At 32.9% G+C, this 25,560-nt stretch overlaps 1 non-coding gene across 1 annotated transcript; it reads right to left on the reverse strand.

Annotated features, from left to right (window-relative positions):
- Positions 1-24,846: 24,846 nt before the first annotated feature.
- On the reverse strand, positions 24,847-24,953 carry LOC139851159 (small nucleolar RNA R71). The gene has a single exon (XR_011760517.1). It is a non-coding gene; the product is annotated as a small nucleolar RNA R71 (small nucleolar RNA).
- Positions 24,954-25,560: the final 607 nt, after the last annotated feature.

The following is a 25,560-nucleotide window of genomic DNA, read 5'->3' on the forward strand; positions in this document are numbered from 1 at the left end:
GTTGTATGGAGGCGGGCTCGTGTGAACTTATATCTTCTTGGATTCTTTCCGGTAATCCTTTCACAAACGCGTCGATCTTCTCTTCCTCATCTTCGAATGCTCCCGGACACAATAAGCACAATTCTGTGAATCGTCTTTCGTACGTGGTAATATCAAATCCTTGGGTTCGTAACCCTCTAAGTTATGTCTTGAGCTTATTGACCTCGGTTCTGGGATGGTACTTCTCGTTCATCAAGTGCTTGAATGCTGACCACAGTAGTGCGTACGCATCGTCTTGTCCCACTTGCTCTAGATAGGTATTCCACCATGTTAACGCAGAACCTGTGAAGGTATGCGTAGCGTACTTCACTTTGTCCTCTTCAGTACACTTACTTATGGCAAACACCGATTCGACCTTCTCGGTCCACCGTTTCAATCCGATCGGTCCTTCGGTTCCATCAAATTCCAAAGGTTTGCAGGCAGTGAATTCTTTGTAGGTGCATCCTACACGATTTCCTGTACTGCTAGATCCAAGGTTATTGTTGGTATGTAGCGCAGCCTGTACTGCGGCTATGTTTGAAGCTAGAAAAGTACGGAATTCCTCTTCATTCATATTCACGGTGTGTCGAGTAGTCGGTGCCATTTCCTTCAAAATAGTTAAATGGAACAAGTTAATCATACAGAATATTAAGAGTAGTTAATAGTATTTCGTAGCATAATATGAACTCATTTATAAAAGCTTTTTCTTCATATTAGCGTTTTATAAGTTTAAATTCGGGTAGTACCTACCCGTTAAGTTCATACTTAGTAGCTAATATACAATTCAACTACTACAATTCTATATGAAAAACTGATTATAATAATATTTCGCGTTCAAACTTTTATACAATATTTTACAAACTTACAATACCGCTTATTTTACATAAAGCATGAAATATAGCACACAATAACTTTGATACAAGATAGTTGTGAAGATAATTCTAGCTAGTACACAAGTCGTTCAGCAAAGGCAATAAAGACACGTAATTCATACGTCCAGAAACAAGTCATGCATTCTGGTTTTACTAGGACTACTTCCCATCCTTGGTCTTGTGGAACATAACCGTTATGGCCGTTGATAAGACAGCGTGTTGTAACGTCGTCAAAGGGACGAGGGTTACGTAATGTCCAACAGTCCCGTAACAATCTAAAAACCTCATTTCTTACCCCAATTACCGATTCCGTCACTTGTGGGAACGTTTTGTTTAATAGTTGTAGGCCGATGTTCTTGTTCTCACTTTGGTGAGAGGCGAACATTACTAATCCGTAAGCATAACATGCTTCTTTATGTTGCATGTTAGCCGCTTTTTCTAAATCACGAAGTCCAATATTCGGATATATTGAGTCAAAATAATTTCTTAACCCATTGCGTAAAATAGCATTTGGGTTCCCCGCAATATATGCGTCAAAGTAAACACATCGTAACTTATGGATTTCCCAATGTGATATCCCCCATCTTTCGAACGAAAGCCTTTTATAAACCAAGGCACTCTTGGAACGTTCTTCGAATGTCTTACAAACTGATCTCGCCTTAAATAGTTGTGCTGAAGAATTCTGACCGACTTTAGACAAGATTTCATCAATCATGTCTCCGGGTAGGTCTCTTAAAATATTGGGTTGTCTATCCATTTTGTGTTTTTATACTGTAAAATAGACAAGAGTTAGATTCAAAAAAAAAAAATACTTATTAATACAAGCAATTTTTACATATATCATAAAGCATAAGCACACTATATTACATATATTACACCACACGAATACAACTATCTTATTCCGACTCGCTTGTTTCTTCTTCTTCGGTTTTGGTTCGTTTTGCCAAGTTTCTAGGGATATATGATGTTCCCCTAATACGAGTATTTTCCACATTGGTTTAGAATAACCTGGTGGTTTAGAGGTTCTCGGGTCATTGTTACAACTTAAGGACTTCGGGGGTTGACGATACATATAAAGTTCATCGGGGTTGGAATTAGATTTCTCTATTTTTATGCCCTTTCCCTTATTATTTTCTTATGCCTTTTTAAATTCAGTTGGGGTAATTTCTATAACATCATCGGAATTCTCGTCAGAATCCGATTCATCGGAGAATTGGTAATCCTCCCAATATTTTGCTTCCTTAGCGGAAACACCATTGACCATAATTAACCTTGGTCGGTTGGTTGAGGATTTTCTTTTACTTAACCGTTTTATTATTTCCCCCACCGGTTCTATTTCTTCATCTGGTTCCGATTCTTCTTCCGGTTCCGATTCTTCTTCTGGTTCCGACTCTTCTTCCGGTTCCTCTTCGGGAACTTGTGAATCAGTCCACAAATCATTCCAATTTACATTTGACTCTTCATTATTATTAGGTGGGTCAATGGGACTTGTTCTAGAGGTAGACATCTATCACATAATATCAAACGCGTTAAGAGATTAATATATCACATAATATTCACATGTTAAAAATATATAGTTTCCAACAAAATTTGTTAAGCAATCATTTTTCAAGTAAACACGGTCGAAGTCTAGACTCACTAATGCATCCTAACAAACTCGATAAGACACACTAATGCAAAATTCTGGTTCTCTAAGACCAACGCTCGGATACCAACTGAAATGTCCCGTTCTTATTGATTAAAAACGTTCCATATTAATTGATTTCGTTGCGAGGTTTTGACCTCTATATGAGACGTTTTTCAAAGACTGCATTCATTTTAAAACAAACCATAACCTTTATTTCATCAATAAAGGTTTAAAAAAAAAAACTTTACTTAGATTATCAAATAATGATAATCTAAAATATCCTGTTTACACACGACCATTACATAATGGTTTACAATACAAATATGTTACAACAAAATAAGTTTCTTGAATGCAGTTTTTACACAATATCATACAAGCATGGACTCCAAATCTCGTCCTTATTTAAGTATGCGACAGCGGAAGCTCTTAATAATCACCTGAGAATAAACATGCTTAAAACGTCAACAAAAATGTTGGTGAGTTATAGGTTTAACCTATATATATCAAATCATAATAATAGACCACAAGATTTCATATTTCAATACACATCCCATACATAGAGATAAAAATCATTCATATGGTGAACACCTGGTAACCGACATTAACAAGATGCATATATATAAGAATATCCCCATCATTCCGGGACACCCTTCGGATATGATATAAATTTCGAAGTACTAAAGCATCCGGTACTTTGGATGGGGTTTGTTAGGCCCAATAGATCTATCTTTAGGATTCGCGTCAATTAGGGTGTCTGTTCCCTAATTCTTAGATTACCAGACTTAATAAAAAGGGGCATATTCGATTTCGATAATTCAACCATAGAATGTAGTTTCACGTACTTGTGTCTATTTTGTAAATCATTTATAAAACCTGCATGTATTCTCATCCCAAAAATAGTAGATTTTAAAAGTGGGACTATAACTCACTTTCACAGATTTTTACTTCGTCGGGAAGTAAGACTTGGCCACTGGTTGATTCACGAACCTATAACAATATATACATATATATCAAAGTATGTTCAAAATATATTTACAACACTTTTAATATATTTTGATGTTTTAAGTTTATTAAGTCAGCTGTCCTCGTTAGTAACCTACAACTAGTTGTCCACAGTTAGATATACAGAAATAAATCGATAAATATTATCTTGAATCAATCCACGACCCAGTGTATACGTATCTCAGTATTGATCACAACTCAAACTATACATATTTTGGAATCAACCTCAACCCTGTATAGCTAACTCCAACATTCACATATAGAGTGTCTATGGTTGTTCCGAAATATATATAGATGTGTCGACATGATAGGTCGAAACATTGTATACGTGTCTATGGTATCTCAAGATTACATAATATACAATACAAGTTGATTAAGTTATGGTTGGAATATATTTGTTACCAATTTTCACGTAGCTAAAATGAGAAAAATTATCCAATCTTGTTTTACCCATAACTTCTTCATTTTAAATCCGTTTTGAGTGAATCAAATTGCTATGGTTTCATATTGAACTCTATTTTATGAATCTAATCAGAAAAAGTATAGGTTTATAGTCGGAAAAATAAGTTACAAGTCGTTTTTGTAAAGGTAGTCATTTCAGTCGAAAGAACGACGTCTAGATGACCATTTTAGAAAACATACTTCCACTTTGAGTTTAACCATAATTTTTGGATATAGTTTCATGTTCATAATAAAAATCATTTTCTCAGAATAACAACTTTTAAATCAAAGTTTATCATAGTGATAATGCTAAAAACGAACATATATTTCATAGCATTATTCCTCAAGAAAGACAAGCTTTTAGTTGCAATTGTTCTATTTACAAGAGATATTCGTTTAAATAATAAAAGGTGAAGACAAAAGACAGATTCGACGATTTGAAGACGCAAACGACCAAAAAGCTCAAAAGAACAAAAGACAATCAAAAAGGTTCCAATTATTGATAAGAAACGTCTCAAAATCACAAGAGTACAAGATTCAAAACGCAAAGTACAAGATATTAAATTGTACGCGAGGACGTTCGAAAATCCGGAACCGGGACTAGAGTCAACTCTTAACACTCGACGCAACGGACTAAAAATTACAAGTTAACTATGTATATAAATATAATATAATATATAATTAATTATATTAATTATATATATATTATATATATATAATTAAAACCGTCGGCAGCAGGAAACTCCAAGGGTGTAAAATGAAAATACCTCTCCGCGACTCGCGGAGTTTGAAGGGCTTTTTGCCGCGAGTCGCGGAGCCCCAAAATTCATTCCTGGCTATAAATCAACCCGAATTCTGATCAAAATTATCATCATATTTTTCTTCTCTTCATACGAAGTAATATATTTATATTTATAATTTATATTTTAATTTTAATTATAATTCTAATAATAAGGGTATGTTAGCGAATGTTGTAAGGGTGTAAGTCGAAATTCTGTCCGTGTAACGCTACGCTATTTTTAATCATTGTAAGTTATGTTCAACCTTTTTATATTAATGTCTCGTAGCTAAGTTATTATTATGCTTATTTAAAACGAAGTAATCATGATGTTGGGCTAATTACTAAAATTGGGTAATTGGGCTTTGTACCATAATTGGGGTTTGGACAAAAGAACGACACTTGTGGAAACTAGACTATGGGCTATTAATGGGCTTTATATTTGTTTAACTAAATGAAAGTTTGTTAATGTTAATATAAAGATTTACAATTGGGCGTCCCTATAATTTACCATATACACTCGATCGGACACGATGGGCGGGGTATTTATTTGTACGAATAATCGTTCATTTAACCGGATACGGGAATGGATTAATAGCCACTAGAATAATTAAAACAGGGGTGAAATTACATTCAAGGGTAATTGGTGTAATTGTTAACAAAGTAGTAAAACCTTGGTTTACACGCAGTCGATAACCTGGTGTATTCATTAAACAAAGTATTAAAACCTTGTTACAATTCGAATCCCCAATTAGTTGGAATATTTATCTTCGGGTATAATAATAATTTGACAAGGACACTTGCAATTTATATTTATGACTGATGGACTGTTATGGACAAAAACCAGACGGACATATTGAATAATCCAGGACAAAGGACAATTAACCCATGGGCATAAAACTAAAATCAACACGTCAAACATCATGATTACGGAAGTTTAAATAAGCATAATTCTTTTATTTCATATTTTATTTCCTTTATTTTATATTTAATTGCACTTCTAATTATCGCATTTTATTTATTGTTATTTCATTTTATCGCACTTTTAATTATCGTACTTTTTAATTATCGCAATTTAATTTTTATCGCATTTTTATTATTCGCAATTTCATTATCGTTATTTACTTTACGCTTTAATTTAAAGTCTTGTATTTATTTTATATTTTACATTAGGTTTTAACTGCGACTAAAGTTTTAAATCGACAAACCGGTCATTAAACGGTAAAAACCCCCCTTTATAATAATAATATTACCTATATATATATTTGTATTTTTATAAAAGTAAACTAATATAGCGTTGAGCTTTGTTTAAAGATTTCCCTGTGGAACGAACCGGACTTACTAAAAACTACACTACTGTACGATTAGGTACACTGCCTATAAGTGTTGTAGCAAGGTTTAAGTATATCCATTCTATAAATAAATAAATATCTTGTGTAAAATTGTATCGTATTTAATAGTATTTTCCTAGTAAAATATAAGCTATTTTGTATACACCTCGTTCGACATCAAGTATTTTTGGCGCCGCTGCCGGGGATCTAACTCTTAAAAGCCGGAAGCGCAACGCTAATATATAAAAAAAAAATTTTTTAGTTACTTTTATTAAAAGTCGTTTTTGTAAAAATTACGTTTTAATTATTCAAAAATATAAAAAGAAAAACAAAAATATAAGTATTTTTAGGATTTTGTTAAATATTTAAGTTTTATAAGTTTCTTTATCTTTATTTTAATTTATAAAAATATAAATTTTATTAAAAATCGTTTATTTAAATTGAAAAAAGAAAATAAAAAAAAAAAAATAAAGAAAAACGCGTAAAAAACAAAACCTGTCAACTGAATTCCTGAACCCCGCGACTCGCGGGGTTTTCCTCTTCATTTGCCGCGACTCGCGGAGGGTTTCTGACACACGGACAAAACCCTAATCACGGGTTTTTAATTTATTATTATTATTATTAATTACTTAATTATTATTATTATTATTAATTTTAGTTTTATTTTTACTTTTTACTTTATATTTATGTATTTTGTTTAATTAGTTTTATTAAAATTGTATTATTTGTAGTTTTATTAAATAAATAATATAAAAATAATATTTTTATAAAAATTGTACTTTTTACAACTTTTTGTATATTTTTATATTTTGTACCTTTTTAATCGTTGTAGCGTAATATTTGTATTTTTTAGCTCATATTTAATTTTAAACTTAGTTTTAGCTATAGTTATTTTTACTCCTATATTTTTAGGCTTTGCCGTAGAATTCCTTAAGTGCTTTTTCTTTAGACTAAGATTTAGGTGCTTTAGAATTTTGCGACGCCTTTTTAAGTTTTAGTTTCTTTTTAAGTTATTTCCATTTGGGATTTAGTTTTTCCTGTAAGCTTTAATATTTTTAGAGACCTTTTACTATGTACCAATTATCATTCCAATTAGTAATTTCAATTTGCGATTATAATTTTAAGTTAGTAGTAGTAATAAGGTTAAATTAGTTAAGTATTTTTAAGTTTTTATAAGTTTCTTTTATTTTTCCGTCACCTTTTATTTTTCAACCATTTTTCTTTTTCGACCTTTTGCGACGAACTCTTTGTCTTTCTTATTTCTCGCCATTCTAGTTTTTAGGACTTAGAATTTTTTTTCTACTTCTTATCTAAATTTCTTAAAATTACGAAAATTTATTTTGAGTGGTTAAATTGATAGACATCAAAATTTTCTGGTTCGTAGTAATAGTTGGATTTGTACGTGGACCGGGTTATTGGAGCCAAACAGTCCTCAATTATATTGAGACCAAACGAATCCTGCCCCTCTGCTGCATCTTTTGGCTATTCGAAACGTGGGCAAAATCAGAAAAGTCTATTGATTGGATAACTTATTATAATTTTTCTTTCCTTTTAAAAAACTAATAGGATATTCTGTGAATGCACCGAGCAAGACGTTCATCACCTTTTGTACGTTCACCACCTGTAACTCGATCAAGACATCGTTTAACAAATATAACCGCCGTTGATTTTTCTTTAGAATCGTCATCCAGTCGACCAAGTACTTCAGTTCAAATTTCCGATAATCCATTTTTTGAACCCAACCTCACAATTGAGAATCCAGAAAATATTCAGGAACGGTTCGTAGATCCTGAACCATTAAACTTTCCTCCGGAACCACCAATCATTCAAACAGAGATTGTTGAGGAACGAACTATTAAATCAGAACCATCTAGTGATACCGATTCAACAAATTCAATTATGGAGAATCTGGAACCTTTAAGTATGGAAGACCGAATGAGAGCTAAACGCACTGGCCAAGGTCACGCAATTACTCATCCAGACATTAATGCGCCAGATTATGAAATCAAAGGACAAATTCTACACATGGTGACTAATCAATGCCAATTTAGTGGTGCGCCGAAGGAAGATCCAAATGAACATCTACGTACCTTTAATAGGATCTGCACACTATTTAAAATACGAGAAGTGGAGGATGAACAGATATATCTCATGTTATTTCCCTGGACTTTAAAGGGAGAAGCCAAAGATTGGTTGGAATCGTTACCTGAAGGGGCGATTGATACATGGGATGTTTTAATTGACAAATTTCTTAAACAATTCTTTCCTGCATCTAAAGCCGTAAGACTTCAAGCAGAAATTGTTACGTTCACACAGAAACCAAATGAAACTCTATATGAGGCGTGGACAAGATATGGAAAGTTGTTAAGAGGATGTCCGCAACATGGTTTAGACACCTGTCAAATAGTACAAATATTCTACCGAGGATGCGACATCACTACAAGAAAAGACATAGATATAGCAGCTGGTGGTTCGATTATGAAGAAAACCGAAACTGATGCTTACAAAATTATTGATAATACTGCTTCCCACTCACATGAGTGGCACCAAGAAAAAGATATCATTAGATCATCTAAAGCAGCTAGAGCCGATTCTAGCCATGACTTAGATTCCATTTCCGCAAAGATAGATGCTTTCGAGAGACGAATGGAAAAGATGACTAAGGATATTCACTCAATACGAATTAGTTGTGAGCAGTGTGGAGGATCACATTTGACAAAAGATTGTCTCAGTATTGAATTAACAATGGAACAAAGAGAGAATATTTCATACATAAACCAAAGGCCTGGAAATAATTATCAGAATAATTATCAACCGCCAAGACCGATTTACAATCAAAACCAGAATTATAACCGAAATATTCCATACAACAACCAACAAGGTCCTAGCAATCAACAAGTATCCAATAATACTTACAATCAGCAAAGACCGAATTTTCAGAACAAACCACCACAACAAACCGATGATAAAAAGCCGAATTTAGAAGATATGATGACGAAGCTAGTTGAAACTCAAACGCAGTTTTTCACATCTCAAAAACAAACAAATGAACAAAATGCTCAAGCATTTAGAAATCAACAAGCTTCTATTCAAAATCTGGAACAAGAAGTAAGTAACCTAGCAAGGTTAATAGGTGAAAGAAAACCGGGAAGTCTACCTAGCGATACAAACGCTAACCCCCGGAATGAAACAGCTAAAGCTATTACCACAAGAAGTGGTACAACACTTAAATCACCTGAAATACCTGTAACTTCTGATGAAACTATTCCTACTCCACAAGAACCACAACCTGATCAAGATAAGGAAAAAGAACCGGTAGTTGAAAAGGTTAATGAAGATAACACAGTTAAGGCTAAACCTTATGTTAAACCATACCAACCACCACTTCCTTATCCGAGTAAAATGAAGAAAGAAAAACTTGAAGCCGAGCAATCCAAATTCTTGGATATGTTTAAACAGATAAATGTAAATCTTCCTTTCATTGATGTAATTTCAGGAATGCCAAGGTATGCTAAATTTTTGAAAGATCTAATCACGAATAGAAAGAAAATGGAAGAACTCTCGGCTGTTACTATGAATGCAAATTGTTCAGCAGTGCTGTTGAATAAGATACCAGAAAAACTATCTGATCCAGGAAGTTTCACAATTCCATGTTTTCTGGGTAGCCTTAGTTCAATAGAAGCATTGGCAGACTTAGGTGCTAGTATAAATCTAATGCCGTATTCACTATACGCTAAACTAGACCTTGGAGAATTGAAACCAACCAGAATAAGCATACAACTAGCCGATAGATCAATAAAATATCCTAGAGGGATAATGGAGAACATGCTAGTTAAAGTTGGTACTTTAGTATTTCCAGTAGATTTTGTTGTTTTAGACATGGAAGAAGATTCTCAAGTTCCTCTCATATTAGGAAGACCATTCTTAAACACGGCTAAAGCAATGATAGACGTGTTCGGTAAGAAACTGACCCTAAGTATAGAGGATGAGAGTGTTACCTTTTCAGTTGATAGAGCAATGCAACAACCACAATCTGCAGATGATACATGTTATTATATTCAAACTATAGATGCACATGCAGAATTATTAGAAGAATTTCCAGAATTACAAGGAACAGGAGAATGTTCTTTAGGAGAAGGAAATGAACCAATTGATGAAGCTGAAATGTTAGCTACACTTATAGCTAATGGATATGAACCAACAACAGAAGAAATTCAATTGCTAAAAGAAGAAGACAGATATCGATATAAATCATCGATAGAAGAACCTCCAAAATTAGAGTTAAAGCCACTTCCAAACCATTTGGAATACGCTTATTTACATGGTGAATCTGAATTACCTGTAATAATATCGTCTTCTCTTACTGAAAATGAGAAATCACAACTCATTTCTGTGTTGAAAGCTCATAAACCAGCCATTGCATGGAAGATTCATGATATTAAAGGAATAAGTCCTTCGTATTGCACACATAAAATCCTTATGGAAGAAGGTCATAAAACGTATGTGCAACGCCAACGAAGACTAAATCCTAATATGCAAGATGTAGTTAAGAAAGAGATTATTAAACTGCTAGATGCAGGTTTGATATATCCAATCTCTGATAGTCCATGGGTAAGCCCAGTTCAATGCGTACCTAAGAAGGGTGGCATGACTGTTATCACAAATGAGAAAAATGAGCTTATTCCTACTAGGACTGTAACAGGATGGCGTGTATGTATTGATTATAGAAAATTAAATGACGCCACCAGAAAAGATCACTTTCCCTTACCTTTCATAGATCAAATGTTGGAAAGATTAGCCGGAAATAGTTACTATTGTTTTCTTGATGGATTTTCCGGATATTTTCAAATTCCAATAGCACCCGAAGATCAAGAGAAAACCACATTCACGTGCCCTTATGGTACTTTTGCTTACAAAAGAATGCCATTTGGACTTTGTAACGCCCCTGCAACCTTTCAAAGGTGCATGATGGCAATTTTTCATGACATGATAGAAGAATGCATGGAAGTATTCATGGATGACTTTTCAGTCTTCGGTGATACATTTAAATCATGTCTAGTTAATCTGGAACGAATGCTAATTAGATGCGAAAAATCAAATCTAGTACTTAATTGGGAGAAATGCCATTTTATGGTTAAAGAAGGCATCGTTCTTGGACATAAAATTTCAAAAGAAGGAATTGAAGTGGATAGAGCTAAAGTAGATGTAATTGCTAAACTTCCACATCCCACCAATGTTAGAGGAGTTAGGAGTTTTCTAGGGCATGCCGGTTTTTACCGACGTTTTATAAAAGATTTTTCTAAAATTGCCACTCCTATGAATAAACTCCTAGAAAAGGATGCGCCATTCATCTTTTCAGATGAATGTATCAAATCTTTTAATATTCTTAAAGAAAAACTCACTAATGCACCGATCATGATAACACCAAATTGGAATCTACCATTTGAACTAATGTGCGATGCAAGTGATTTTGCAATGGGAGCCGTTTTAGGACAAAGGATTGAAAAAAGATTTCAACCTATATATTATGCTAGTAAGACATTACAAGGAGCACAAACGAACTATACAACTACTGAAAAAGAACTCCTTGCTATTGTCTTTGCTTTTGACAAATTTCGATCATATCTCGTTCTAGCAAAAACGGTGGTCTATACCGACCATTCTGCTCTTAGATACCTATTTTCAAAACAAGATGCTAAACCAAGATTAATCCGTTGGATCTTACTCTTACAAGAGTTTGATATTGAAATCCGAGATAAAAAAGGAGCAGAAAATCTCGCCGCTGATCATCTTTCTCGTCTTGAAAATCCCGAATTAGAAGTTCTGAATGAATCGGCCATACAAGACAACTTTCCTGATGAATATCTATTGAAGATAGATTATAAAGAAATCCCATGGTTTGCAGACTATGCAAACTACTTAGTTTGTGGATTCCTTGAAAAAGGATTATCGTACCAAAAACGGAAGAAATTCTTCAGTGATATAAAACACTATTTCTGGGAAGATCCACATCTGTTTAAAAGTTGTCCCGATGGAATAATACGCCGATGTGTATTTGGAGATGAAGCTAGTAAAATTTTAAATCATTGTCACACAGGACCAACAGGAGGGCATTATGGGCCTCAACTAACAGCAAGAAAAGTTTACGAAGCTGGATTCTATTGGCCTACAATTTACAAAGACGCACACCTTCTTTGCAAATCCTGTGATGCATGTCAAAGGGCCGGAAGAATAAGTCAACGTGATGAAATGCCACAAAATGTAATCCAAGTATGTGAAGTATTTGACATTTGGGGTATTGACTTTATGGGTCCATTTCCAAAATCTCATAATAATCTATATATACTCGTAGCCATTGATTATGTATCTAAATGGGCGGAAGCACAAGCTCTCCCAACTAACGATGCACGAGTTGTAGTCAACTTTTTAAAACGTCTTTTTGCAAGGTTTGGAACACCGAAAGCTTTAATAAGTGATCGGGGTACTCATTTCTGTAATAATCAACTTGAGAAAGTTCTTAAAAGATATGGAGTAACTCATAAAATCTCCACCGCATATCATCCACAAACAAGTGGACAAGTTGAAAATACAAACCGAGCTTTAAAACGTATTCTAGAGAAAACCGTAGGATCAAATCCGAAGGAATGGTCCATTAAATTGGAGGATGCACTCTGGGCTTTTAGAACAGCCTACAAAACTCCAATTGGAACCACACCTTTTAGACTTGTTTATGGAAAAGCATGTCATCTTCCAGTAGAAATTGAACACAAAGCATTTTGGGCTTTGAAGACATGTAATCTTGATTTACAAGAAGCCGGACGTCTACGATTAAGTCAACTAAACGAATTAGAAGAATTAAGACATGAAGCATACGAAAATTCGTTAATCTATAAAGAAAGAACGAAGAAATGGCATGATAAAAGAATCAGAAGTTCAAAAGAATTTAAAGAAGGAGATAGAGTTCTTCTTTTCAATTCACGATTCAAGCTATTTCCTGGAAAATTAAAATCAAGATGGTCTGGACCATTCATAGTCAAAAGAGTTTTCCCATACGGAACGATAGAATTAATAAATTCAAATGGGATTGAATTTAAAGTTAATGGTCACAGAGTTAAACATTACATACATGGTCCGATGGAAGTCGACAACGAAGTTAATCACAATTTCGACACCACAGCTAACTAAGTGTGGGGAGAATCAAGTCTTTAAAGGATAATATGTATTTCTGTTAGAGTTAGATTGTCTGTTTTCGTGTAGTTCTCGAAAATGGAACACGTATGGTCTTTCCCTAGCAGACCCTAAAGAACTAGTCTTCTCCCCCCATTCTGAATTTTTATTTTTTTTAGGTTTTTACGAAATGAAGACTGCCTGTGAACTAAACCATGGTCTAATGCTACATGCTTTGATCACTAAAAGAAATAATGACATACTACCGAGTGAATTAGTATCAGTAATCAGAGAAAGAATGGACGGAGTTAGAAAAGGATCCAGATGCGAAGATAATAAGTTACAATTTGGTAAAGGAAAATCAAAATCCGCAGCGAAAAGAAGAGCACGACACCTAGAAAAATGTCACAAATGCGGAAAATGGTCACATGGAGGTAAATGTTCAAATAATCAAACCTATTCAAATACCGAATTTGTTACTTTATGCAGAGACGGACCGTTCATGTGTTTAGAAGAAAAGACAATGAATGCTCGAGGTTACGCCTATGCAGCCATGGAAAACCAATTAAACCGACTATCTTATGAATATAATAGATCATATAACTAAGAAATCTATTTCACAGGTATGTCTGTACAGTTTTTATTTTTATTTTTATTTTTAACCTTTTGATAATAAACGCTAATTTGTTCGCTAAAAAGTATTAAATTGGTATTAAATAAAATTAGGTTTGGCGACCGAAATTATTGATATCGTTCAAAAATTTATTACATCACTGCGAAATTTAACGTTTATTCTTAAGGTATAAATATCTTTAATCAATCAACGCAAAATATTTCAAAAATTCGTCATGAGTTAAATTAGGTCTTGGAACCGAAATTACTTTACCGAAAAGAGGGGCGCATATTTTTGATAATATTTGATTGATTAAAGTGGGATAAAAAGACAAAAAGATTTTTTTTTATTTTATTTTTTACCATGTTTTTTTTAAAATTAATATTTTAATCTTAAATTAATATTGTAAACTTTGTAAAAACAATATATTTAAAATTGTAAATATTTGAAAAATTAATATAAGTTTGGTATGAATTTATAAATTTTTAAATTAAGTTTGGTGTGAATTTTTAATTTTTAAAATATTAATTTTTAATTTTATGCATTTTAAATTTTGAGTTTGGTGTGAATTTTTAATTTTAATTTTGAATTTTATATTTAAGTTGTGTGAATTTAAAAAAAATTTACTTTATCTCATTAAGTTAAAAATATGATTTTTAAAATTCGTCGTAAGTTGAAGACTAGGTCTTTGAACCGAAATTGCTTTACCCGAGGGAGGGACGAGAACTTTTATTATCATTATTTTCAATCTTATTGATTTAAAGTATGCCAAAAACATTAAAAAAACCCAAAAATCTTAGCTTTTAAAACAATCGCTACAAAAAGACAAATTTTAAAATTTTGTCGAGGAACGGACTAGGACATCGATCCGAAACGACCTCGTCCTAAATAACAAGGGAAACAAAATTTTAAAATTAATTTCTTAATTGTTTTATAAGTTAAAGATTATAAAAAAAAAAAAAAAAAAAAAAAAAAAAAAAAAAAAAAAAAAAAAAAAAATAACTCCGCGACTCGCGGAGTTTTAAGTTAAAACCTCCGCGACTCGCGGAGGGACAAAATTACAGAAAAAAAATATAAGGAGCTGCTCGATCAGTTTGCTCCCACCACCAAAAACACAGAAATATACAGCTCGAAAAAACCCCCGAAAAACCCACGAAAATCATCCCAAAAACTCGATTTTTCACCGTTAATCTTCAAATTTTTCACTACAATCATGTTAAGAAGGATGATATCTAGGAACTACTCAAGAAAACAGGTACAATTACACCCCAAATCACCTTTAAATCCGAATTTTAGTGTGTTCTTGAGCATATTTTCATAATTTGAATTTTGTTAATTTTTAGTGTAATTAGTGTTAAATTGTTAGTATATTATGCATGTATAACCTAGATTGATGCTTGTTAACATGATTTGAAGCCAAAAACTTCAAAATCTTTAGAATCTAGGGTTTGTGTTCTTGAGCAATTTGGGGCTTTTTGATATAAACAGGTTATGGCCGATTTTTGTCATGAATTGTTGCTAAATTGAGTAGTGTAACATGTCTAGGTAGTTAAATGATCCAAACTTTGAGCCTAAACATGATTTTGAGAATTAAAGTGGACTTTTTCAAGTCCAAAATTCATGAACTTGATTTTTGAAAGATAATGCCATTTGAGACTTGTTTATTTGCTAGTAATGATTATTTTGACATGTTATTTGAGTTGAATGCTTATAAACTTGGCGAAAATTTTCGTATATGCTTATTTGAAAAAGTGTAGATTTGATAAAAATGTGAAAATAAGCTTAAGTTTGATGTAAATTGATAATGTCATTGTAATTATTTTGATTGATGATTTTGCTGACACTAATGCATATTTGGATGCACAAAATTTGTGTTTGATGTGTTTTGCAGAATGAAAGGGGTGAATCTTCATCCCAAGCCCGCCATGCTCCTGCTGAGAACTTGGAACAACAGGAGGTAGATAACTACTACAGGCAGGATGTACCTCATCCAGTCATGACCTTTTCAGATATGCATTTGGAACAGTTGCACCCGAACCTGCGATTTGACAGACTTTGGATAGATTATCCAAAATATCAACGGGGTTTGCATACTCTTCACTCAAAGGTTGTTGAGGTACCGAGGGTCATAGAATGGGGACCCTTGGAAGCTGTAGAATTGGCCGGGCCAATTAGGGAATTACTGGTACAGAGGTATGGTAATTCTTATTTTAATGACTGGATATGTTTATTCACCATACGCAGACCTGTATATAAAGTATGGTGTGAAGAGTTGTTATGTAGTATAGAGTTGAATGATCGGGTAGCTAGTTTAACTGATCGTTCTTTTATTAGATTTTTGTTAGGCGGTTCGATGCGCCACATGTCTTTACTAGACATGGCTCAGGCTTTACGTATATATACGCCTGAGGAGTTAGCGTCTGCCGATTGTAGAAGATTGATACTAAACGGTAGGAAAATAGATGAAAATTTTGATACACACGGTGTGTGGAGTCAAATGACAAGCCATCACCGTTTTAAAGGGGGAAACTACTCTTATTTGGATATAGATAGAGCCGAATTAAGAGTAATACATAGGTTTTTAGCTAACTCGATTACACAAAGGGGTAAAAACAAAGAAAAGGTAAATGAACAAGATTTGTTTTACCATATGTGTATTCGAGACCCACACAGCGCTGTAAGTATACCATATTGTGTGGGTTATTATTTATCAGCTATGGTTCGAGGGATGCGTCCACATAGCATAATAGGAGGTGGTATTTTTATTACTTTGATTGGTGAATATCTCGGTGTGGATATAAGTCGGGGGGGATTATTAGTAGAAGAGCCGGAACCCCGCGACACTATAGGATTAAATGTATACCATGGTGCGAAAGTGTTGAAGCGGCGAAATAACGCCGCAGTACGATACAATGGTAGACATCCACAGGTAGAGAGAAACCAGGAACAAGGTAATGTAGGAGGGGGGAACCAGATGCAAGAAATGCAAAGGTTTATAGCTTCTCAGGAATACGAAAATGCTAGACAGAGAGCATTTGAAGATTGGCAAGTTCATCAGAACCAGATCATAGCGCATTGCCAACACATAGGTAGAAACTATATTCCTACACCGAAACCCGTCTTCCCTCCTTGGTCGATAGAGATGCAGCCACCATATCCTACGTATGACCCTGCCGAGGCATTCTATAGCACTTATGGTTATGCGTGGAACCCCTATTGGTACCAATATCATCCTTAGTTTACTTATTTTTATTTTTATTTTGTAATTTGTAATTATTGATATGTTTAATATTTTTTGTTAATATTGTAATCATTTTTATAATTATCTAACTTTTATTCTTAGATTTTAATAATTTTTGAATGTGGGGTAATAAACCAAACTTCAAAAATATGTATATATGTTTGCAGTTTATCTTATGTACACAACAGGGTAAAACAACGCATTTTCAAAGACTGGCATTAAGTTCAGCAAAAGCAACAAATTTTGACGACAATGATGCAAAATGTATGTGAAATAACAACAAGACGGAATGAACAAATGACGTGCACCATTTATCATTCAGCAAACAAACGCCAATATATTTGGAAACTTTGGTAAAAATTTAATCATTTTCACACAAATCACCCTCAATAATTTAAATTGTTACTGATTTCTTGCAAATGAGGGCATTGCAAGATCTTAAGTGTGGGAAGGGATTAAATTCTTTCGGATTTTAAAATTTTTATATTAAACACTTGGTTACCATTAAAAATACTAGTAAAGCAGTAGTTGTATTAGAATCTAGTGCTCTCTGATAAAAAGAACAGCCCTAGTCTTATATACTGACTACCCAATTCTAGTAAAATTTTTCGAAATTTTCAATTAAATGAATTAAAATCATGTTTATACATATTTATGAACGATAAAACTAGGTTTTAACACCGAAATTATTGTTACCTCGGAAAGGACATAAATTGAGAAACAAACTAAAATGTTAAAATTCATTTAAAATGGAATAGAGGACGATAAAAAGAAAAATAAAAAGCCAAGTGTGGGAAAATTTACCAAGTTATTTTAAACATATGCCACATATATTTGTAACAAATAACTGAAAATACTTTTGCTTTGAACTAAACTAAACTGTTTTACCCAATGAAAGAAAAGAAGAGATGGATCTACACGATGAATCAATTCCATCATTAAAAGGAAGTAAAGTCTTCCGAAAAAGACACGCGCTTCTTGATTTAGGTCATGAAGTTGTCGTTCAGACCAGCTGTAGGTTGACGAAAAATCTAGAAAAGTCATCACTAAAATCAGCAGGAAATCCACGGACCTCAGCATAAAACAGGGTCGCCAAGTGGTCAGATTTATCCTAACCATGAGAAGGATTTATCTCGTACAATGGGGAGGCACCGTGCAAATTAGCTGGATAAGACTAATGAATCAGATCCCCAGAAAGGATAATCTCCTTAAAGATCAAAAATCAGCTTTTAAGCCTGATATTACTCAATCCTTGAGATTGACCTTAAAGATTGAGAATTACAAACTCATGGAATTCAATGATATCTAAACTCGAGCTTAAACGAGAAAATATTTTGATCAAAATTACAAACCGATTTGTTTTCTGAAAACCCTATTTTCAATGCGTTCATTACCATTGAACGTAAAATCCTAGGAATTCACCTGGAATTCATTAGGTCACCTGAACTAAATCGGGTGTCAACCGTAAGAACGGTGGTTGCATAACATGGTCAAAGACAGGACTTTGTGCCAGACCGACAAATTATAAGGGTGAGCTTTACTATTGCTCCTACCAAGGATAGTAATTGCGTCCGACACGTTATAGATCATAATCAAAAGCATGTCACGGGACATTGCCTTTAACAGTTGCTTGTTCAACGCTTTCCTTTACAACCGGACGGTAGTTTGCCGAAAGGTAATATACGGAACAAGTAAACTGGACGTGTTGCTTTCCAAATACAAGGTTAGCAAGTGGGTGACACAAAACCGCAAGTTTTGAGCTAAAATTTTCAAATCTGAAACCCACCAAACCCACAAAAATATTTTGCAAACACCGGTAAAGGGTTATTCCGGAAAACTTATCTAGGGTAAAAACTAGATTTAATTTTCAAAAGATAAAATGTTTTCATAAAGATCCAATTTCCTTAATGGATCTAAATTTTTATAGTCATGTGGGACTGTAAACCATATCGTTACTACCATTGTTTATACCGCCGTATAGAAATCACTGATGTACAAAGTGTGAAGAATAAAGAAGTGATTCTAGTATTTCAAGACAATATTGCTTGAGGACAAGCAACGCTCAAGTGTGGGAATATTTGATAATGCTAAAAACGAACATATATTTCATAGCATTATTCCTCAAGAAAGACAAGCTTTTAGTTGCAATTGTTCTATTTACAAGAGATATTCGTTTAAATAATAAAAGGTGAAGACAAAAGACAGATTCGACGATTTGAAGACGCAAACGACCAAAAAGCTCAAAAGAACAAAAGACAATCAAAAAGGTTCCAATTATTGATAAGAAACGTCTCAAAATCACAAGAGTACAAGATTCAAAACGCAAAGTACAAGATATTAAATTGTACGCGAGGACGTTCGAAAATCCGGAACCGGGACTAGAGTCAACTCTTAACACTCGACGCAACGGACTAAAAATTACAAGTTAACTATGTATATAAATATAATATAATATATAATTAATTATATTAATTATATATATATTATATATATATAATTAAAACCGTCGGCAGCAGGAAACTCCAAGGGTGTAAAATGAAAATACCTCTCCGCGACTCGCGGAGTTTGAAGGGCTTTTTGCCGCGAGTCGCGGAGCCCCAAAATTCATTCCTGGCTATAAATCAACCCGAATTCTGATCAAAATTATCATCATATTTTTCTTCTCTTCATACGAAGTAATATATTTATATTTATAATTTATATTTTAATTTTAATTATAATTCTAATAATAAGGGTATGTTAGCGAATGTTGTAAGGGTGTAAGTCGAAATTCTGTCCGTGTAACGCTACGCTATTTTTAATCATTGTAAGTTATGTTCAACCTTTTTATATTAATGTCTCGTAGCTAAGTTATTATTATGCTTATTTAAAACGAAGTAATCATGATGTTGGGCTAATTACTAAAATTGGGTAATTGGGCTTTGTACCATAATTGGGGTTTGGACAAAAGAACGACACTTGTGGAAACTAGACTATGGGCTATTAATGGGCTTTATATTTGTTTAACTAAATGAAAGTTTGTTAATGTTAATATAAAGATTTACAATTGGGCGTCCCTATAATTTACCATATACACTCGATCGGACACGATGGGCGGGGTATTTATTTGTACGAATAATCGTTCATTTAACCGGATACGGGAATGGATTAATAGCCACTAGAATAATTAAAACAGGGGTGAAATTACATTCAAGGGTAATTGGTGTAATTGTTAACAAAGTAGTAAAACCTTGGTTTACACGCAGTCGATAACCTGGTGTATTCATTAAACAAAGTATTAAAACCTTGTTACAATTCGAATCCCCAATTAGTTGGAATATTTATCTTCGGGTATAATAATAATTTGACAAGGACACTTGCAATTTATATTTATGACTGATGGACTGTTATGGACAAAAACCAGACGGACATATTGAATAATCCAGGACAAAGGACAATTAACCCATGGGCATAAAACTAAAATCAACACGTCAAACATCATGATTACGGAAGTTTAAATAAGCATAATTCTTTTATTTCATATTTTATTTCCTTTATTTTATATTTAATTGCACTTCTAATTATCGCATTTTATTTATTGTTATTTCATTTTATCGCACTTTTAATTATCGTACTTTTTAATTATCGCAATTTAATTTTTATCGCATTTTTATTATTCGCAATTTCATTATCGTTATTTACTTTACGCTTTAATTTAAAGTCTTGTATTTATTTTATATTTTACATTAGGTTTTAACTGCGACTAAAGTTTTAAATCGACAAACCGGTCATTAAACGGTAAAAACCCCCCTTTATAATAATAATATTACCTATATATATATTTGTATTTTTATAAAAGTAAACTAATATAGCGTTGAGCTTTGTTTAAAGATTTCCCTGTGGAACGAACCGGACTTACTAAAAACTACACTACTGTACGATTAGGTACACTGCCTATAAGTGTTGTAGCAAGGTTTAAGTATATCCATTCTATAAATAAATAAATATCTTGTGTAAAATTGTATCGTATTTAATAGTATTTTCCTAGTAAAATATAAGCTATTTTGTATACACCTCGTTCGACATCACATAGTTTTTAATTTACTAACCCAAAACAGCCCGCGGTGTTACTACGACGGCGTAAATTCGGTTTTACGGTGTTTTTCGTGTTTCCAGGTTTTAAATCATTAAGTTAGCATATCATATAGATATAGAACATGTGTTTAGTTGATTTTAAAAGTCAAGTTAGAAGGATTAACTTTTGTTTGCGAACAAGTTTAGAATTAACTAAACTATGTTCTAGTGATTACAAGTTTAAACCTTCGAATAAGATAGCTTTATATGTATGAATCGAATGATGTTATGAACATCATTACTACCTTAAGTTCCTTGGATAAACCTACTGGAAAAGAGAAAATTGGATCTAGCTTCAACGGATCCTTGGATGGCTCGAAGTTCTTGAAGCAGAATCATGACACGAAAACAAGTTCAAGTAAGATCATCACTTGAAATAAGATTGTTATAGTTATAGAAATTGAACCAAAGTATGAATATGATTATTACCTTGTATTAGAATGATAACCTACTGTAAGAAACAAAGATTTCTTGAGGTTGGATGATCACCTTACAAGATTGGAAGTGAGCTAGCAAACTTGAAAGTATTCTTGATTTTATGTAACTAGAACTTGTAGAATATATGAAGAACACTTAGAACTTGAAGATAAAACTTGAGAGAGATCAATTAGATGAAGAAAATTGAAGAATGAAAGTGTTTGTAGGTGTTTTTGGTCGTTGGTGTATGGATTAGATATAAATGATATGTAATTTTGTTTTCATGTAAATAAGTCATGAATGATTACTCATATTTTTGTAATTTTATGAGATATTTCATGCTAGTTGCCAAATGATGGTTCCCACATGTGTTAGGTGACTCACATGGGCTGCTAAGAGCTGATCATTGGAGTGTATATACCAATAGTACATACATCTAAAAGCTGTGTATTGTACGAGTACGAATACGGGTGCATACGAGTAGAATTGTTGATGAAACTGAACGAGGATGTAATTGTAAGCATTTTTGTTAAGTAGAAGTATTTTGATAAGTGTATTGAAGTCTTTCAAAAGTGTATAAATACATATTAAAACACTACATGTATATACATTTTAACTGAGTCGTTAAGTCATCGTTAGTCGTTACATGTAAGTGTTGTTTTGAAACTTTTAGGTTAACGATCTTGTTAAATGTTGTTAACCCAATGTTTATAATATCAAATGAGATTTTAAATTATTATATTATCATGATATTATCATGTATGAATATCTCTTAATATGATATATATACATTAAATGTCTTTACAACGATAATCGTTACATATATGTCTCGTTTAAAAATCATTAAGTTAGTAGTCTTGTTTTTACATATGTAGTTCATTGTTAATATACTTAATGATATGTTTACTTATCATAGTATCATGTTAACTATATATATATCCATATATATGTCATCATATAGTTTTTACAAGTTTTAACGTTCGTGAATCACCGGTCAACTTGGGTGGTCAATTGTCTATATGAAACATATTTCAATTAATCAAGTCTTAACAAGTTTGATTGCTTAACACGTTGGAAACATTTAATCATGTAAATATCAATCTCAATTAATATATATAAACATGGAAAAGTTCGGGTCACTACAACTGCTTACATTTACTGCTATGTGAACTTCCCGTATGCTCCTCCTATTTTCTTGCTACTGCATGCTACCATCTGCCATTGATTGCATGTTACTTTTGTTTGATACTGTTAATATTGACATGCTATGTACTGCTAGGATGCTGTAGTGCCTGATTACGTTTTTAAATTTAAGTTTTGTTTGATACTGTTAATTTTGTTTGATACTGTTAATATTGCCATGCTATGTACTGCTAGGATGATGTTTGATACTATTAATATTTCTATTTTAGTTTTTAAATTTAAGTTTTTATTTATTTTATATAAATACTTTATATAAATATAAAACAGAAAATTAAAAAAATTAAAAAAAAGAATACGGCCCGACACTGTAGCAGCCCATCTAAACAGACCTGGAAACCGAAGCCATGCGACCGCATGAAAATCCTATACATAATCCATGCGATCACATGGATTGATTTGACAGCCCCGGTACCTCAGTTTGCAGATTAGGGTTAAGATTTTATTTATTATTAATATTAATTAATTATAATTAGGTTTTAATTAGTTAATTAGTTTTTAATATTTAGTTTTAGTTTTAATTAATTTGTAATATTTAGTTTAAATTAGTTTTATTAATTATATAAATTAATACTTTTATAAAATAATAATATAAAAATAATATTTTTATAAAAAATTGTATTTTTATAACTTTAGTTTTATTTTTATATTTTTGTATCTTTTTATTAGTTTAATTCGTAATTTGTATTTTTCGTTCGTAATTAGTTTTAAGTGCATTATTTTGCCGTAGTTATTTTTATTTCTAGATTTTTAGGCTTTGCCGTAAAATCCCTTAAATGCTTTTTCTTTAGATTAAGATTTAGGAGCTTTAAAATTTTACGACGTCGCTTATCGCTTTAGTTTTAAATAAATTTTAGTACCTTTTTAAGTTATTGCCGTATTAGATATAGAATTCCTTTTAAGCTTTAATACCTTTAGACGTAAGTTTTAATTTTTAGTTTTTAGACTTTTGAGTTTCGACGCTTTACTTTCTTTTTATTATTTTTGGACGCTTATTTTTCGATGTTTTCCGACTCGCTCTTTTTCTTTCTTATTTCTCGACGCTTTAGTTTTTAGGACATAGAATTTTCTATTTCTTCTCTAAAATTTCTTTAAACTTCGACAAAAAATTATTTTAAGTGGTTAAATTGATAGACATCCAAAATTTTCTGGTTCGTAGTAATAGTTGGATTTGTTAGTGGCGAGTTGTGGGCTTCCGATTTAAAGGGTCCTGGCTACCTGCTGCATCTATTAGCTATTCGAAACGTGGGCAAAATTAGAAAAGTCTATTAATTTGATAACTAATATAATTTTTATCTTTTACAACTATTAGGATATTCAGTGAATGCACCGAGCAAAACGTTCACCACCTTTTATACGTTCACCACATGTAACTCGATCAAGACATCTAGCCAATATTATTGCCGTTGATTTTTCTTTAGAATCATCATCCAGTCGACTAAGTACTCCAATTCAAATTTCCGATAATCCATTTTTTGAACCCGACCTCACAATTGAGAATCCGAAGGATATTCAGGGACAATTCAGAGATCCTGAACCATTAATCATTGCTCCTGAACCACAAATTACTCATCCAGAGATTGTCGAGGAAGAAACCATTAAATCAGAATCCTCTAGTGATTCGGATTCAACAAATTCAATCATGGAAAATCTGCAACCTCTAAGTATGGAAGACCGAATGAGAGCTAAACGCACTGGCCAAGGTCACGCAATTACTCAACCAGACATTAATGCGCCAGATTATGAAATCAAAGGACAAATCCTACACATGGTAACTAATCAATGAAAATTTAGTGGTGCGCCGAAGGAAGATCCAAACGAACATCTTCGTACCTTTAATAGGATCTGTACTTTATTTAAAATAAGAGAAGTTGAGGATGAACAGATCTATCTCATGTTATTTCCCTGGACTTTAAAGGGAGAAGCCAAAGATTGATTAGAATCGTTACCTGAAGGGGCGGTTGATACATGGGACGTTTTAGTTGAAAATTTTCTTAAACAATTCTTTCCGGCATCTAAAGCCGTGAGACTTCAAGGAGAAATTGTTACGTTCACACAAAAGCCAAATGAAACTCTATATGAAGCGTGGAAAAGATTTGGAAAATTGTTGAGAGGATGTCCGCAGCATGGTTTAGACACTTATCAAATAGTACAAATATTCTATCAAGGATGCGACATCACTACAAGAAAAGATATCAACATAGCAGCTGGTGGTTCCATTATGAAGAAAACCGTAACTGAAGCTTACAAAATTATTGATAACACTGCTTCCCACTCACATGAGTGGCATCAAGAAAAAGATATCGTTAGATCATCTAAAGCAGCTAGAGCCAATTCTAGCCATGACTTTGATTCCATTTCCGCAAAGATAGATGCTGTCGAGAGACGAATAGAAAAGATGACTAAAGATATTCACTCTATACGAATTAGTTGTGAGCAGTGTGGAGGACCACATTTGACAAAAGATTGTCTCAGTATTGAATAAACAATGGAACAAAGAGAGAATATTTCATATATAAACCGAAGGCCAGAAAATAATTATCAAAATAATTATCAACCGCCAAGACCAATCTACAATCAAAACCAGAATTATAACCGAAATGTTCCATACAATACCCAACAAGGTCCTAGCAATCAACAAGTATCCAATAATACTTACAATCAGCAAAGACCTATTTTTCAAAGGAAACCACCACAAACCGATGATAAAAAGCCAAATTTAGAAGATATGATGTCGAAG

This window comes from Rutidosis leptorrhynchoides, chromosome 5 (assembly GCF_046630445.1).
Source record: "Rutidosis leptorrhynchoides isolate AG116_Rl617_1_P2 chromosome 5, CSIRO_AGI_Rlap_v1, whole genome shotgun sequence".
In the NCBI taxonomy this organism is placed as follows: Eukaryota; Viridiplantae; Streptophyta; class Magnoliopsida; order Asterales; family Asteraceae; genus Rutidosis; species Rutidosis leptorrhynchoides.